At 33.9% G+C, this 16,770-nt stretch overlaps 1 protein-coding gene and 1 long non-coding RNA gene across 4 annotated transcripts in view; one reads left to right on the top strand and one right to left on the bottom strand.

The window, feature by feature from the left end:
• LOC136035456 (homeotic protein ultrabithorax-like) overlaps positions 1-16,770 on the bottom strand; it is a 156,114-nt gene that overhangs the window by 136,880 nt on the left and 2,464 nt on the right. The window contains exon 1 of one of the 3 annotated variants that reach the window (XM_065717274.1): positions 4,985-5,134. The exons of 1 other annotated variant lie outside the window; for it this stretch is intronic. The gene's annotated coding sequence lies outside the window, so the exon portion shown is untranslated. One more of the 3 variants, XM_065717275.1, reaches the window with a different exon arrangement.
• LOC136035460 (uncharacterized) overlaps positions 5,221-16,770 on the top strand; it is a 36,171-nt gene continuing 24,621 nt past the window's right edge. The window contains exon 1 of the long non-coding RNA XR_010619442.1: positions 5,221-5,332. This is a non-coding gene — a long non-coding RNA (uncharacterized LOC136035460). The remainder of the gene's footprint in view (positions 5,333-16,770) is intronic.

Raw genomic sequence — 16,770 nt, 5'->3', positions numbered from 1 at the left:
GGGTTCTCTGATACGCTGAATCTGATGGTGTGATTTTTGTTAAGATTCTATGACTTCTAGGGGGCGTTTCCCCCTATATTCTAAAATAACACAAATTTTCTCAGGCTCGTAACTTTTGATGGGTAAGACTAAACTTGATGAAACTTATATATTTAAAATCAGCATTGAAATGCGATTCTTTTGATGTAGGTATTTGTATCAAAATTCCATTTTTTAGTTTTGATTACTATTGAGCCGGGTTGCTCCTTACTACAGTTCGTTACCACGAACTGTTTGATACAATTTCGTACAAAGGCTACGAAATAGGGTTACCAGGTTTATAAATTTATTTTCTATTTCGCCCAATGTTGCAACTGCCAGAATAGTCAATTTTTTAAGGGGTGAAGAATTACTCAAAGATAGCAGTAAATTTTTAAGAGACACTAAATTTAAAATAGAATAAGGACTCAGTCAGACACTGGAGCTCGGTCAAAACCAATTATAAGAATTATGTTTAAACGTATACGAAGATAAAAAAAAACAAACTATTGTTTGGGTCAGGGCTTTAACTTTCCAAGACAATTTTTTTGCTTGAAATTTTAACACAGGTTGAGCACAACAAATGAAACCCCCTTATAAAGAGACATGCTAATTACAGAGTTTGCAAAAACGCAAATTCTTTAATAATCAAATTAGTATTTGAAAAATGAACAAATATGATTTATCATTATAATTATCGTTGGACATGTCGTCCAGGTATTTACTTCTTCAGTGACACTGGAATTCCTTAAGTTTATTCATAAAAATTTAAAATAAGAATATTTGCCTTAGTATAGACAGAGCGATAGAAACGCTCATCCAAATAGGAATCATTTTGATGTAAATGAAATAATTAAATCCAGCATATCTAAAAACCAGTAGAGGATCCTTATCCATAAAAATAGCAAAATTGATATTTTTCCGGCAAAGGGTGGCCCCAATGTTTTCTTTTTTTATTAATGACTGTATCCTACTGGTGACCATAAAATCAAATAGTTCGGGGCAACGAGCTGTAAGCAAGGAGTGACGACATTCAATAGTAACTGAGCCCCCCCCCCCAAAAAAAAAAACAACAAAAAAACAACAACAGAAGTTTGATACCAGTAGATATATCAAACGAATTAGATTATGATGTTGATTCCAAATATATGAGTTTCATGAAGTTTACTATTAAGCATCAAAGGCTACAAGCCTGACAAAATTGCCTGATTTTCGAAAAAAGGAGGAAACACCCCCTAAATGTCAAAGTATCTAAATGAAATTCACAACTTCCTATTCCGTGTATCGGATAATTCTACTGCAGAGTTTTGCAATCATCTATCTGGAAAAATATGGAATTTTGTATTTTTTGTCTAAAGAAAGATCATGAATGCGTGTTTATTGGTTTCCTTGGTTCTAAAATATCGGAAGAGGTTTCATTCGAATGGACATTAAAAGCACTAGTGCCCTTTTTAAGTGACCAGAAAGATTGGAGGGCAAGTAGGCCCCCTCAATTGTCCCCTTTTTTCCCCCAGAATCGTCTGATCAAAATTTTGAGAGAACCATTTTATTCAACATAGTTGAAAAGCTTAATAACTACGCCTTTGAACATAAAATCCCCCCCAAAGTCACTGGGGAAGGTTTTTAAGATGTAAAATTGCCCATTGTCTAAGTAAAGCATTTATAAATCGGAAGTATGTATACATTTTTCAGGCGGGGGAGGGACACAACGTTTCTGCTGGGGGGACTTTCCATGGGGATAATTTTCCAAGGGGAGGGAATTTTCTATGGAGTGGACTTTTTAGGGGAAATCTTTCACTGAAGAATTTGCTACAATTAAAATACGACATTCTTTCTATATGTCTTGCTTATTCTTTGCACTCAGTTTTACACGTGGACAGTTTAAACAAAAGTAAAGAAAAGCAAAAGAGTAGCCAAACAAGGCTAAGTATATTCCAGTAAAAATTATAATAGAGCAATCGATTGAGAGGAATCGAAAAGCTAATAACATAGCCATTTCATTTCAAAACCAAGTTTTTTTTTCAACGGAGCTGCACTTTTTTGGTTTCAAGCAGAGCGTGGTAACGAACAGTAAGTATAGAGCGACTCGGCTAAATAATAACGGAAAATCTAAAAAACGGAATTTTGATAACAATAGATGTATCATAATAGTCACGTATTATACTGATTCCAAATATATAAGACTCGTCAAGTTTACTGTTACCCATCAAAAGTTACGAGTCTGAGAAAATTTGCATGATTTTTTTAAAATAGGGGTAAACACCCCTTAAAATTCAAGAAATCTAGATAAAAATCACACCATTAGATTCAGCGTATCAGTGAACCCTACTGAATAGGTCTTTAGCCTACACTAGTACACTTAAGCCATGCTTGCGATAAAGTGTAGCAAAATGATGATAATTTAGAATGACAGCTGTAATTGTATTAATGATGGTGACAAAATAATAGAATTTATACAATGCTTATTACCGATGTTCTGGTAACATTAAACGATAACACTAGAAGCAAACACTATGCCGGTAGGAATGATTAAACATAATAAAAGTCTAAAAGAAACGAGCCTTTTAAATATGATTTTCATTAGGGTTATATTCTTGGCTATTATTGCTGGTACGACAATTACTCTAATTCTTACCATTGTTTAATAGTAATAAATTAATATGCACTTGTTACTACAGCTTTAAGAATTTTTAGCTGATAGTAAATTTAAAATGATATTACATTTTGTTGACATTCTAAATTTATTCATTTATTATTTCTATTACATTTCCGGGTTTTTACTGTCGCTTTCATTTATACGATCTCGTTTTTCTTAAGGAAAGGAATAAGTACGAAAGGTCTTTTTATAAATAACCAGCTCTCCCCTCCTCCTTGTAACCTCTGCCCCTAAATATTGTGTACTATTGCGCTTGAAGTATAAACAGTATAATCGTTATTCGATTACACCTATTCACTCTCAGTGGCATCAATTCACAAAAATTGGGGAGTGGGGGTAGTAATAATGTGTCCCTTAAAGTTCAGAGGGGTATCAACACTATCAACAGTTTTTTTCAAAACTGTTAATAAAAAAAAATTCGAATGAAAACACAAAAAAGTATTTGTAACCTCTGCCCCTAAATATTGTGTACTATTGCGCTTGAAGTATAAACAGTATAATCGTTATTCGATTACACCTATTCACTCTCAGTGGCACCAATTCACAAAAATTGGGGAGTGGGGGTAGTAATAATGTGTCCCTTAAAGTTCAGAGGGGTATCAACACTATCAACAGTTTTTTTCAAAACTGTTAATAAAAAAAAATTCGAATGAAAACACAAAAAAGCATTTGTTTTTTAATTTAGTAGGTGTAAAAATATTAAAGTAGGGGGGAAGGAGGATACAATCTGCCCCCAATTGTCACCGCTATTCGTTTTTTACTTTTCTGACTCAAAATGCGTAAAAACATTTATAAGTCTTTGGAATAAAACAAGCCTCGATTATCTCTCCTCACAAGTCATGTGTGTAACTTGTTTTAGCTTGAGGACTAATTTATAAAAGAAAAAAAAGCTACCAACCACAAAGGACAGAAAGGAGAAAAGACTGATTAACTTCTAACATTTTGTTAGGAATGATATCTTTTGAAAATGACCAACTTCGTATCTGCAAATGAAATCTTTCACAATTTGATCAGAGAAATATAATTAGACAAAAAAATTTACCCTTTGTATAAGTTTATTCTAGTTTTTGTTTCATGGAGTTACCTGATGCGCTGTTGTGTGAGTGGTACAACTCTTTCTGTTCCTTAAATAGAAGCTTATTCTTAAGTCTTCTAAGGAATAAAGGCATAAAGCTGGAATTGAGGATATTGAGAAGGAAACATATTGAGAAAACAATACTTCTAAGCAATACATATAAGAAAGCGATACAGTAGTTCCACTGTACTTTGCCACCTAACGTGGAAATATATAGCCAGTAATATATATTCCTTTTAATTTGGCCATGCATAACTCTTGTTTCAAACCATGAACCCGTAGAATGAATCAATTGTAGCGACATCAAAAACCAAAAATCACACGAGAAATACGTAATTCGTACTAGATATTTGCATACTAGAAGGTGTTGGGGGTAAAGTGAAGTGAGGTTCCAGTCAAATTATGTAAACTACAATTATTCTGCATATTATAAAGTAAGAACTGTTTTCTTAAGATGTTTCCTTCTCAACAGCCCCAATTCTAGACTTACATCGGAATAAATACTTCGAATATTCTCAGCAGCTTAAAAATGGTATATTACCGTGGGTGCATTAAAAATGGCTTCACCTCAATAGTTCGCAAGTAATTTTTTCTAGGAAATGATGGGCTTCAGTGACTCATAAGGAGTGGGGGCATATAGAAACAATACCTTGCCAGAAGAGTACCATTGTTTTCCAAAAATAAAATATTTTAAACACCATATGTAGTTTCTGTCTTTCATTGAGGCACCTACCTCCTATTTTTTCTTGGGGATGTTTTTCCTTTTTACACTGTTAAATAGAGTGAAACTGCTAAGCCACTCAAATCTAATGACCAAGATACAAATGGGTACAATAGTATCAACACTAACAACGTAATTGTAAGTTTAAAAACGGGAGGGGGTTTTACCAAGAAACTCTTAGAAAAAGTATAAATCTATTTTTTGAAAGTGAATATTCATCATCAAAATATATTAATCTTCCTTAAGTCAATCGTCATTAGCTCTAATTTAACCCCATTTTTTTCTGAATGATGTAATAGTAACTCGTCAGGCTTTGAATGGACACAAACCCTGGATTTTTTAAATTCCTGCATTTAAAAAAAAATCTCAATAAATAGATGCATAAAAAATACAGCTTTACCATTGGCAATTGTATTGTCATCGTTAATATCCTATTCATTTAACAATGTCATAGAAGGCCTGAAGTTCTTTGGTACCTGGTTAAGACAAAACTGAGACACAATTTCATACTTACAAACCCGCTGATTTTAAATTCTGTCTTTATGTTCCATAAAATTTATTTAGTATCCATTAAAATGCCCATTAGACAATCTCATAAAAGTGCTTATATTGGACTAAGTATATCTTCGCAATCAGAGTTGGCTAGAAATCCATCCGACACGGCAGCCATTAAAAAGAAGCTTCAGCCAATGAGGTGCCTGGATTTATTGGAGAATTGTTAAAGCTTCTGCGCTGCTTCAAATGGTGAGTTCTTCGCTTTTGCGACTCCAAGGAGAGTGGCGATTCAAGAGAGTTTGCGAATTTTAGTTATTTCAAACTTCTTTAAAATGTATATTCTTTGTCAAGTTAATCATCTAAACAGGTAATTATCTTGACTCCATAAACCACTCACGGGCTTGCAGTAATTATTCATTGAAGGTTCTACAACATTTCATAGAAGGCTATATGAATTGCCCCGGATGGGACATGATTTTGCAATTTTTTTTAGACGAGAGGATAAAGGTATGACAAAATATTTATCTTGTCAGAAACGTTTCATATTTTCTCCTAATATTTTATCATTTGAAACTTGGTATAATTTTGTTATACCGGAGTAAAATTGGGAAGGGAGAACCACAAAGGCATCAATTTTTTAGTTTTTTTAGCGTCGAATTAATTTTTCCATTCTCTGGTTGTAATTGAGGCATAAAATGAGATTGATCCATAAAGTTACTTGATCTACTAGTTAACATATACTATTGGTCATCGAAAAAAGGGTAGAGGAGGAAAAGGGAAATTATTGTCCCCCGAGTTTCCATGCGATAGCTTATCTTCATTGAATTATTAAGCCTATAAGTTAGTTATTTTTGTATCTGAACTACCTGTTAATATCAGCTAGTTCTTTCGTTTCCCCCTGCATGTTTTATGCGTCAAAGAGTTAATTAACTACTTGGTAGCGAACTACAAGTCAGGATCGACTTGTACAGGTAGTTTCTGGAAAAAGAAATGTATGTATCTAAAGAAGCGACTCTTATGGAGATTCTAAATGAGTGAAATTCTTTAAGTTAAAAGTTACAAACCTGGGAAAGTTGGACTAAAAACGGCCGACCAACCAAAAGGAGAGTGATCTGGATGAACATCATAAATCAAATTCAGCATAACAGAAAGCCGTATTACAAATATGTCGAGCGACATCAATAAACGCGTAGAATTTTAATTTCCTTTTTTGAAAAGTGTGATTATGGATGCGTGTTCATTATTATCACTTTTTGCTCGTTTATTTGTTCTTTTAAGGTCATAATGCCGCCATGCGGCGCATTCATTCCTAAACATGCACTTAATTTGTAGAAAATAAACGGTTAATACACACAATCATTTAAAGCTTCATTTTGCTGAGTTGAGTTTTTGAGGCTTCATAAAATTACGTACAGTGATGTATAGTTGTACACCGGTTTTTGTAAGTGGAGGGCTAGTCGATCACTGTGTATGTGAGGCGAGTTGCCTGAAGGCTCAAAGGTATATTTTTATACCCAAATATCGTAGCTTTCTGGGAGACTTCAGATTTAATCTCTAAGCAGTTTAGGTTATAGAGGTTATTTAATCTCAAAACAACATTTCATTCAAAGGAATAATTTGGTACTAAGTATATAATATGGGTGCTGAGGGGTAATTACTCCTTTTGTGCTGAGGAATATTCAAATATTACATTTATATGCTTACTTCCACAAAAGGGGGAGAGATCGAGGGGGCTTCGTAAAAACCGACAAAAAAACCCTAGGAGGACCATGTACTCCCAGGAGCTTTGGGTTTACCAAGATTTAAATGGGAATGCTTAACATTTCCTATATTCATATATTTTTAATATCTTCTAATCTACAAGGGGAGAGGAGGTCATTGACCCCCTCTCACAAATCAAAATGTAAATTAACAGAAATTACTCCGTAAATGAGGGGATATACCCCAATCCCAAATCCCTGCTCATTACAAAAAATTTTGGCTTTTCACCCCCAATGTTTGAAGGACGACTGATTAAAGACAAGCGCAATTCAAATGGGATAAAATGTGTTTTCTTCAGCATCTGAAGAATAGAAGAGCTCATTGATGCACATTCGCTTTAAAAACAAAACTTTTGTTGAAAGGTATTAAAAAATTATTTTAGATAAAACGCATGCAATTACCTATTAACAACATTTGTTGTGTTCGCAAGTTCTTTCCGTAATGCACTATAAAACTTTAATATATATATATATATATATATATATATATATATATATATATATATATATATATATATATATATATATATATATATATATATATATATATATATATATATATATATATATATATTTATATATATGGTGGTCCCAAGAGGGGCAGACCTCCTTATATATAGAGTGATTTCAGTAAAAGTCTAGAATAGTGGGTCTACAGAAGCAGACATGATAGAACAAACAGATACACACTTTTAGATTGCTAATTTTTATGTTTATTTTTGTGGTTTTGTTCGCGTTTTTAACAATTTATCCCTAGCCCCCTCTTATGGTCTCATATAGCCCTATGCTATCCCAAAAAATTATGGATTTACTACTTTATTAAATAAAAAAAACAAGTTTTTTAACTGAAAGTCAGGAGCGACATTAAAACTTAAAACGAACAAAAATAATTCCGTGTATGAAAGGGGCTGTCCGCTCCTCAATGCCACGCTCTTTACGCTAAAGTGCTTATTGTTTTAAAAAGTAGAGCTTTGAAAAAGAGTCAAACATTAGCGTAAAGAGTGGGGCATTGAGGAAGGGACAGCCCTTTTCATATACGGAATAAATTCTGTTCGTTTTAAGTTTTAATGTCGCTCCCTACTTTCAGTTAAAAAAAAACTTTTCTTTAATTTAATTTCTGAATGTTTTTGAATTGATGCCTGTTTTGATTTTGGCTCACTGCACATGAATAATTAAAACAAAATTTGCATTTTATTTTTTATTTATTTTTGGCTAAATGGCTTTATTATTGTTTTCATCGGACGATTTTGATAAAAAAAAAGGGATGGAGGAGGAGACGTAGTTGCCCTCCAGTTTCTGGTTACTTAAAAAGGCAACTAGAACTTTTATTTTCTTACGAACATTTTTATTAGTAATAAATATACGTAACTTACGAATTAACCTACGTAACGAACTTCCATATTTCTGTAGTTATATTACTTATATGAGGGATTTCGCCCCCTCATAAATTCCTCTCTCTTTACACTAAAGGTTTTGTCCCGACTCTTTAAGAATGACCCTTGAATCATAAAGGCCTCATGATAAATAATTGAAAGGACTAAAAACACTTTAGCGTAAAGAGCGAGGTATTGAGGTATATAGAGCGAGGTATATATGTAATAATTTCTGTTTGTTTTAAGTTTTAATGCTGCTCCTTACTTCCAGCTTTTTTATTTGTTTTCTCATTTTTTTTAATATTGCTAGAAAATCCTGCGTCTCCTTCATGAAAATTCTCCTCCCTCATGATGAATTCCACCATGGAAAGATCCTCCTACACAGCCCCCTCCCCTGACCCCCCTCAAGTCCCCCAAAAAATGTCTGTTCACTTCCCAATAACCATTAATATATACAAACAATGGTCAAAGTTTGTAACTTGCAGCCCCTACCTCGGGGACTGTGGGGGATTAAGTCGTCCCGAAAGACATAATTATTAGGTTTTTTGACTATGCGCAACAAAATAGCTGTCTCAAAATTTTGATCGGGTGACTCAGGGAAAAAATGAGCGTGGGAGGGGGCCTAGGTGCCCTCCAATTTTTTGGGCTGCTTAAAAAGGGCACTAGAACTTTTAATTTACGTTAGAATGAGCCCTCTTGCACCATTCTAGGACCACTGGGTTGATTTGATCACCCATGGAAAAAAAAAACAAATAAACAAGCATCCGTGATCTGTCTTCCGGGCAAAAATACAAATTTCCACATTTTTGTAGATTAAAGCTTGAAACTTCTACTATTTACACTTATTTTCTAAAATAAGGCAAATGATGAAATTTAAATATTTAAAATCAGCATGAAAATGCGATTTAATTTATGTATCAAAATTCCGTTTTTTAGACTTTCGGTTACTATTGAGCAGGGTCGCTCTTTACTACAGTTTGTTACCACGAACTGTTTAATATGTCCAAACTAAAAATTTACTGTTAGCAACTTTTATCAAGGAAACTATTCTTTTGCTTCTCGTCTAGCAAAAAGCAAGTGGCAGCAAGACGTTACCAAATAGAGAAAAAAAGAAAAGAAGACAAATATGAACGTAAGTCTAGCTATTTTTGTAACAATATTAAGTGATTAAAGAAGTGAATGAGGACAAGTACACATTTAAAGTACATCTTCAAGTCATAGTTATTTGAAACTCTTTAAGAAAAAATATGTTTCTTTAAAAGATATATTTCTAATTTGTTTAATTTTATCAGATTCTTAACCTTGAAAATAACATATATTAAACTAACTTTATTTCTGAATAGAAAAAAGTCTAATCTATAAATTATTTTAAATGGTGGAAAATATGACACGTGCCTAAAATATCAAACAGTTACCAAAACTCAATAGTAACCGAAACTCTAAAAACGGAGTTTTTATAACAATAATTACATCAAAAGAATTTCATTTTTATGCTGATTTGAAATATATAAGTTCCATTAAGTTTAGATTTACCCATCAAAAGTTAAGAGCCTGAGAAAATTTGCCTTATTTTAGAAAATAGCGAGAAAATACCCTTAAACATAATAGAATCTTAACGAAAATCACACCATCAGGTTCAGCGTATCAGAGAACCCTACAGTAGAGGTTTCAGGCTCTTATCAACAAAAATGTGGATTTTGCATTTTTTGCCACAAGACAGATTACGGATGCGCGTTTATTTGTTTTGTTTTTGTTTTTTTTTTGTTTTTTTTTTCCAAAGGGTGATCGTATCGACCCAGTGGTCCTAGAATTTCGTGAGAGGGCTCATGATAACGGAAATTAAAAGTTCTAGTGCCATTTTCAAGTGACCAAAAAAATTGGAGGGTACTTAGGCCCTTTCCCACGCTCATTGTTTCCCAAAGTCACCGGATCAAAATCCTGAGATAGTCATTTTATTCAGCATAGTCAAAAAACCTAATAACTATGTCTTTGGGGACGACTTACTCCTCCGCAGTCCCCGTGGGAGGGGTTGCAAGTTACAAACTTTGACAATAATAATGGTTATTGGGAAGTGTACAGACACTTTCAGGGAAATTTTTTGGTTGGGGGGGGAGGTTTTGAGCAGAGGGGGGTTAAGCGGGGGAAACTTTCCATGGAGGAATTTGCCAAGGTGGAAGAAAATTTCCATGAATTGGGTGCAGGATTTCTTAACGATTTTTTTAAAGAACAATGAAAAAATAAACATGAAAAAGTCTTTTCAACTGAAAGTAAGGAGCGGAATTAAAACTTAAAACGAACAGAAATTATTACGCATATGAGGCTTTCACCTCCTCCTAATACCTCGCTCTTTACACTAAAGTAATAATACTAATTTCAACTATTTATTGTACGGCCTTTGTGATTCAGGGGTCATGCTTAAGGAATCGGGACAAAATTTAAGCTTTTGTGTAAAGAGCAAGGTACTGACGAGGGGGTGAATTCCCTCATATATGTAATAAAAACATACGAATATAGAAGTTCGTTACGTAAATTAATTAGTAAGTTACATATATTTTTACTAATAAAAACGTTCGTAAAAAATTGAAAGTTCTAGTTGCCTTTCTAAATAGTCAAAAAATTGGAAGGTAACCAGGCCTATTCCCCATCTCCTTTTTTCTCAAAATTGTCCGATCAAAGCTATGAGGAAGTCATTTAGCCATAAAAATAAATTAATATGTAAATTTTGTTTTAATTATTCATGTGCCGAGAGCTAAAATCAAAACATTTATTCAAAAACGTTCAGAAGTTAAATAAAGAAAAACAATTTTTTTTACTGAAAATAAAGAGTAATATCAAAACTTAAAACGAACAGAAATTATTCCTTATGTGAAAGGGGCTGTTCCCTCCTCAACGCCCCGCTCTTTACGCTAAAATTTTTTACTTTTTTAAAAAGTAAAGTTGAGAGAAAGAGTCAAACTTTAGCGTAAAGAGTGGGGTGTTGAGGAGGGAACAGCCTCTTTCGTATACGATGTAGTTTCTGTTCGTTTTAAGTTTTAATATTGCTCCTTACTTTCAGTCAAAAAACTTGTTATTTTTTTATTTAATCTTAAGTAAGATGCTAAATAATCTCAATAGCAAAAATGAAAGTATTTCTTCTACCCAAGTTATGGGCTATGGGGTTTTATAGGGTCCGTTTAAATTTATTTTTTAACACTTTCTAAAATCAGTAGATTGATCTTCTTTTTTTTGATTGTAATTATCATTTTTTCAAAGTTACAGTTTCTTGAAACGAGTATTTTAGGTTTAGGAAGTTTGTTAAAGAATAAATCGATCTAGATCCTAGTAAGAAAGCTTGGACTCACAAAGTATGTAAAACCGGTCGCATTAACTGTCTTAAGGTTGTAATGTTTAGATAGCTTTATTAAAACACTCATTACCAAAAGATGGAGTTTCTTTCATATAGATTTTTGAAATGACTATAGCTCCTCTCAAAAATATTCACCTTGCTGGTTTATTGGCTCTTGCAGATGTAAGTAAAGATAAAAAAAAAATATTGAACAGCATAAACCATTCATGGCAACCTCATTACCGTTCTAATGCGTAAATCAAACGGATGATGGAAACCAAATTACAAAAAATCAAATGTCTCAATTAAGTTAATTAGCGTGCTAATGGTAATGCCATATTTTTTGCTATACTTAAGATAAATAATGGTAATTCCTTTTTTGCTGTAGCTCAGCATGGCGGAGAAACTTAGCAGCCTGCGGTTAAAACGCTGGTCCGCAAGAATGGATTATGGTTGGTAAAATATGAGGAAATTAGTAGCTCAGTAAACCTTTTGAGCTGTCTATTCTGGCATATAAATTGTAGAGACATCACACGGTTCGCTTAATCGCTGAGAAAAAATTCAGAAATTGTAAGACAAAAACAAACAAGATTCTGTTTAACTATAAAAGAAGCTAAGTGCCAATTAGGCACAGTGAAAATGGTACAAAGAGCCATTTTTGAGAAGGATAGCTACAGGCACCAATTAAGGAACTAAAAGGTATCCTTGCAGCAGTTATAATAGTTCATAGTTTCATTCAGCACCCTTCCTGAGATCTAAACCAAAAATAACTAAAATTTCCTCACGATGTAGCTTCTGATTTCACCCAAGTCTTGTTTATATAATAAACCTAAGAAATCAAGCAAAAAAAAAAAAAAACAACAATTAATTGAAAGTGGATGAAGAAATCCTAAAATTTCCTGATTTTTTTATTTCCTGCCTTCAAAAGCTTCCCCTACGATTGTTCTTAATTCAGCCTTTTATGTTTGCTGGGCAGTGGTAAATGAAAACTGCTAGCCAGAGAACTTCTTTTGAGCTGCAAACCAGCATCAGTCATTGCTGAAAAGTCAATATCAAAACCAGAGAGGTACCTGGAATTCTCCTTAAGGGGGAGGGCATTTTTCTTTTGGGGGAATTAGCTTATATGACTTGCATATTTTTGGGAGGAAGGTTCATATCCATTAATCCCTCCCCCTGGACACGGCTTCAATCAAAGTATTGCTAAGCAATAGTTCCATTAGTTCATGTTTTCTTGTTGTGCTGAGTTCATTGCCATCATGAGCTGCATGTAGGCCAAGTATTGAAAGGTGGAAAACACTGTCCTAAATAGAAAATAAAAAAAAAACGCTGCTTCATTTTCCAGACTTTTTAATGAGATGATACACTAAGTTTTTCATTGCAATTCTAAATTTACTGACATATTTATTGTTTTTGTCATAGTAGAAAATAGTGACAAAAAATTTTGATAGTTACCGCCTTCCTCAATAATAAATTAGTTAGGATAAGCTCTCACTTCTAAACTATGGCTGCTATGTGGTGAACCACTCTTAGGATTAAAGGGGTTACAGGATATGAACCTTCCTCCCAAAAATATACAACTCATGTAAGCTGATCCCCCCAAAAGAAAATACCCTCCCCCTTAAGAAGAATTCCAGGTACCTCTCTGGTTTTGATATTGACTTTTCAGCAATGACTGATGCTGGTTTGCAGCTCAAAAGAAGTTCTCTGGCTAGCAGTTTTCATTTACCACTGCCCAGCAAAGATAAAAGGCTGAATAAGGAACAATCGCAGGGGAAGTTTTGAAGGCAGGAAATAAAAAAATCAGGAAATTTTAGGATTGTTTAATCCATTTTCAATTAATGTTTTTTTTTTTAATTTGCTTTATTTCTTAGGTTTATTATATAAACAAGACTTGAGTGAAATCAGAAGCTACATCGTGAGGAAATTTTAGTTATTTTTGGTTTAGATCTCAGGAAGGGTGCTGAATGAAACTATGAACTATTATAACTGCTGCAAAGAGACCTTCTAGTTTCTCAATTGGTGTCTGTAGCTATCCTTCTGAAAAAATGGCTCTTTGTAGCATTTTCACTGTGCCTAATTGGCACTTAGCTTCTTTTATAGTTAAACAAAATCTTGTTTGTTTTTGTCTTACAATTTCTGATTTCTTTTCTCAGCGATTAGGCGAACCGTGTGATGTCTCTAGAATTATATGCCAGAATAGATAGCTCAAAAGGTTAACTGAGCTTCTAATTTCCTCATATTTTACCAACCATAATCCTTTCTTGCGGACGAGTAAGGTTTGGAATACTCAGTATGATCCCAACATTCGTCATTCGGTGTAGCTGGAGCTGCAATCCCCACTAAAATAGTCTCTACATTAGTCTCTTTAGCTTTACACCGGTTAACAACAACGGATCCTAAATCAGATTTTTCCTGGGCCATTTTAAACTGAATAGGTTTGGCAAACCCCACAACTTCCCAACCATTCAGTCGTTGCTTGATTCTTGTCTACAAAAGCACCGTCAAAACGACATTTACCCCTAGAGATGCACAATTCTGTGGAAAGGAGATAGGCTGGCTCCACTGTTATATTGCTACTAGAATTAAGGATTATTTGATACAATTACCTTCCAGTACTCTGAGGATCTGACTTCTCCGGACTTCGGGTTAAACTGCTGAACCCTTTTGGGAGTTTGGACTTGAGGTTTTGTGCCCTTTTCTGGATTGTATTGTTGATTTTCAAATCTAATTTAGCTCCTTCTACACTAGACTTCTTCAGGCAATTGGCAATCTGATACCGCTTTTATGTCTGTAAAACATAACTCATTTGATACAACTTTTTTCCTTGATCGTGGGCTTGTGCTACTTCACTTGTTTTCAGTTCTATCGTCTGGTGAATTTTCAAACAAAAGCTGCCTTGACTTCTACTTATGCTTGTAGCCTTTCTGCAATAAGAAACTCAACAAAATGTACTTGTCCCTTGCTTTTGCTGCTGACTAAGCATTTCTCAACTTTTTTTGGAACACCAACATCTTCGAAAGTTTTTGATAAAGTCATAAAAATTCTCATGAACCCAATCGTTCTGACTATGACATTGTCATGTGTACAACATTGCTATGTTTGCTAGATTACCAGGAACTTTAAGCTATCTGTCTCAAAATCTCACAAGAGAAGACGAAAGCACCTTGAAGCTTTCATTGAACTGTTTCCGCTGAGATCTGGGCTCCTATCGGTAGTACTCGTCGTTTCCTTGAAAAATTGCCAAGTTCACTTTTTAGTATTTTCTTAGTTTGATACTTACTCAAACTAAGTTTATGAACTCCTTCTTGCACCTTAGGCCTGATAAGAGGTAGAAGTCTTGAAAGTTAACATGGCTTGTCCATTTAAGCGATATTGTGGTCATCTCGAATGTTGCAAGACAAGTATCTACACTGTCAGATTCTCATCTGTGGGATCTGTCCATTCCTTGACGTAGAGATGAGATTCTTCCGCAATTCAATTTCTTGCTTTCTCAGCTCAATCTCTCCTTTCCACATATTCTAATGCCTGATGCTGTACTTTAATGACAATATTTCTTGTGTAGGAGTCTGATGAATTAGCATCAGCTGAAAGATGCATAGCATCTTTGCCGTTTCACCTGAATTATCGTTGAGAGGAACTTGAAACATCAGATAATAAGGCCCAAAACGAAAGTGCCGCTGATCCTGAGGGTTCTGTTGCTTCCGGAAAACTTTCCTAATTTTTTTTTGTCTGATCTTAATTTTGGTGTTGTTTCACACTCTTTCAGCAAGTTTTGCTATTCTACTGAGCTTGTATGTTTACAGCAGATGGAACTATTAACGAAGTGTCCAGAACTTGTAAGTTTTGCGTCGCTAGAGTGACGGTTAGCTGATCATCAGGTGCATCTCTAGTGTTGGTCAAGTTTGGTTCAGACCTTTCTAACAATGGGGAACAGGGAGTAAGTGATGGCAAAGACTGGTAGAGAAAATATGTCAATAGAATATATATATATATATTTTTTTTTTTTGTACAACGGAGCTTTAAGTTTCAGAATTCAGGGATTCAGATAAATAAGAAATTTCTTACTTAAGGGAACCTTGAAGCATCAAAAGCTTTTCGTTATTGGAAGCAGTCTCAACTGCAAAGCTAACAGAATGAGTGCAGTAAGATTATTCGGGCTGCTCTAATATAAACTTCCGGTGAATTGGGATGTTATCGGACTGGTCTTCTTCTCTAGACGCTCTAGAAATCGTCACATACGAATGACAATCAAAACAGAGATCAATTTACCATCCGTCTGGGGAATCCAGTGACATGGGAATAAGTAAACAAACTATAAACGATACACCGCAGTAAATAGCGTATAGATCTACAATTTTGGTAAGAATATTAACGAAATAGTCAACATGAAAATGAAAAATTCACCCACGAACTTTTACCAATACGATGCTTCTTTATGTTAAAGACACTTTTTAAAAAGAAAAGGAAAATCAAGCTTATTACGATATAGCTAAATCAATAAATTGAGACATGCAATGTGTTGAAAGAAATTGATACTAATCCTTAGTAAATATGGTCAATTTTTCTTCTTTTCCATGATTTATCCTGGAATAGAGTAAACACATTACTTTATGTGTTTTCTTATGTTCTTTACAAAGATAATAAATGCCCCAGGGACAAATTATTTTCCGAGACCTTAAAGGGCCTAACATATTTTTGTCACCACACAAAATGTAACCGTCATTAAAAAAGGGTTAAAGCGTGATTATAAAAATACGATTCGTTAATAAATCATTTATTTGAAGAGAACATGTTCCAAATGCGCTGATTTATAACAATCTAATTCCACAAAATTTAAATTATAAACATTATTCTAGAATGTTAAATATTTTCCAGGCGTCTGTAAAAAATGGCACGTTTTCTGTGCGATAAACTTTTCTGTAGCCCAACGATCGTAAACGGAAAAAGTAAGTGAAAAATTAGTATTTGGAAAACGTCTGAGATCTTAGAACAACTTTTGTAACTCTCAATGTTCATTTGATAATATTGTATGCATTTGGAATAAATCAATGCCTTTGGAATATATTTCTTTCAAGTAATGAATTTAATAATTAAACTGTGAGTTTTTAACTAATTTTTAACCTTAGATTAAATCTAAAAACTATGTAGAAGACAAATAAGTTATCTTTTAGGGCCTCTTTAAGGGCTCAAAGTGGGATCTGATCCAATGATCATATTTGGAGACGGCAAAAGAAAAGTTATCAGGTGATGTATTTGCTTTCTTCTAGCTAAATTACAGAGGAAAGGAAAAATTGACCGTAAATATAGGCTACTAAGTTATCTAAAAACAATTAATTAAAACTCCGAT

This window comes from Artemia franciscana, chromosome 14 (assembly GCF_032884065.1).
Source record: "Artemia franciscana chromosome 14, ASM3288406v1, whole genome shotgun sequence".
NCBI lineage: Eukaryota > Metazoa > Arthropoda > Branchiopoda > Anostraca > Artemiidae > Artemia > Artemia franciscana.
This window is presented reverse-complemented; position numbering and strand designations above follow the sequence as displayed.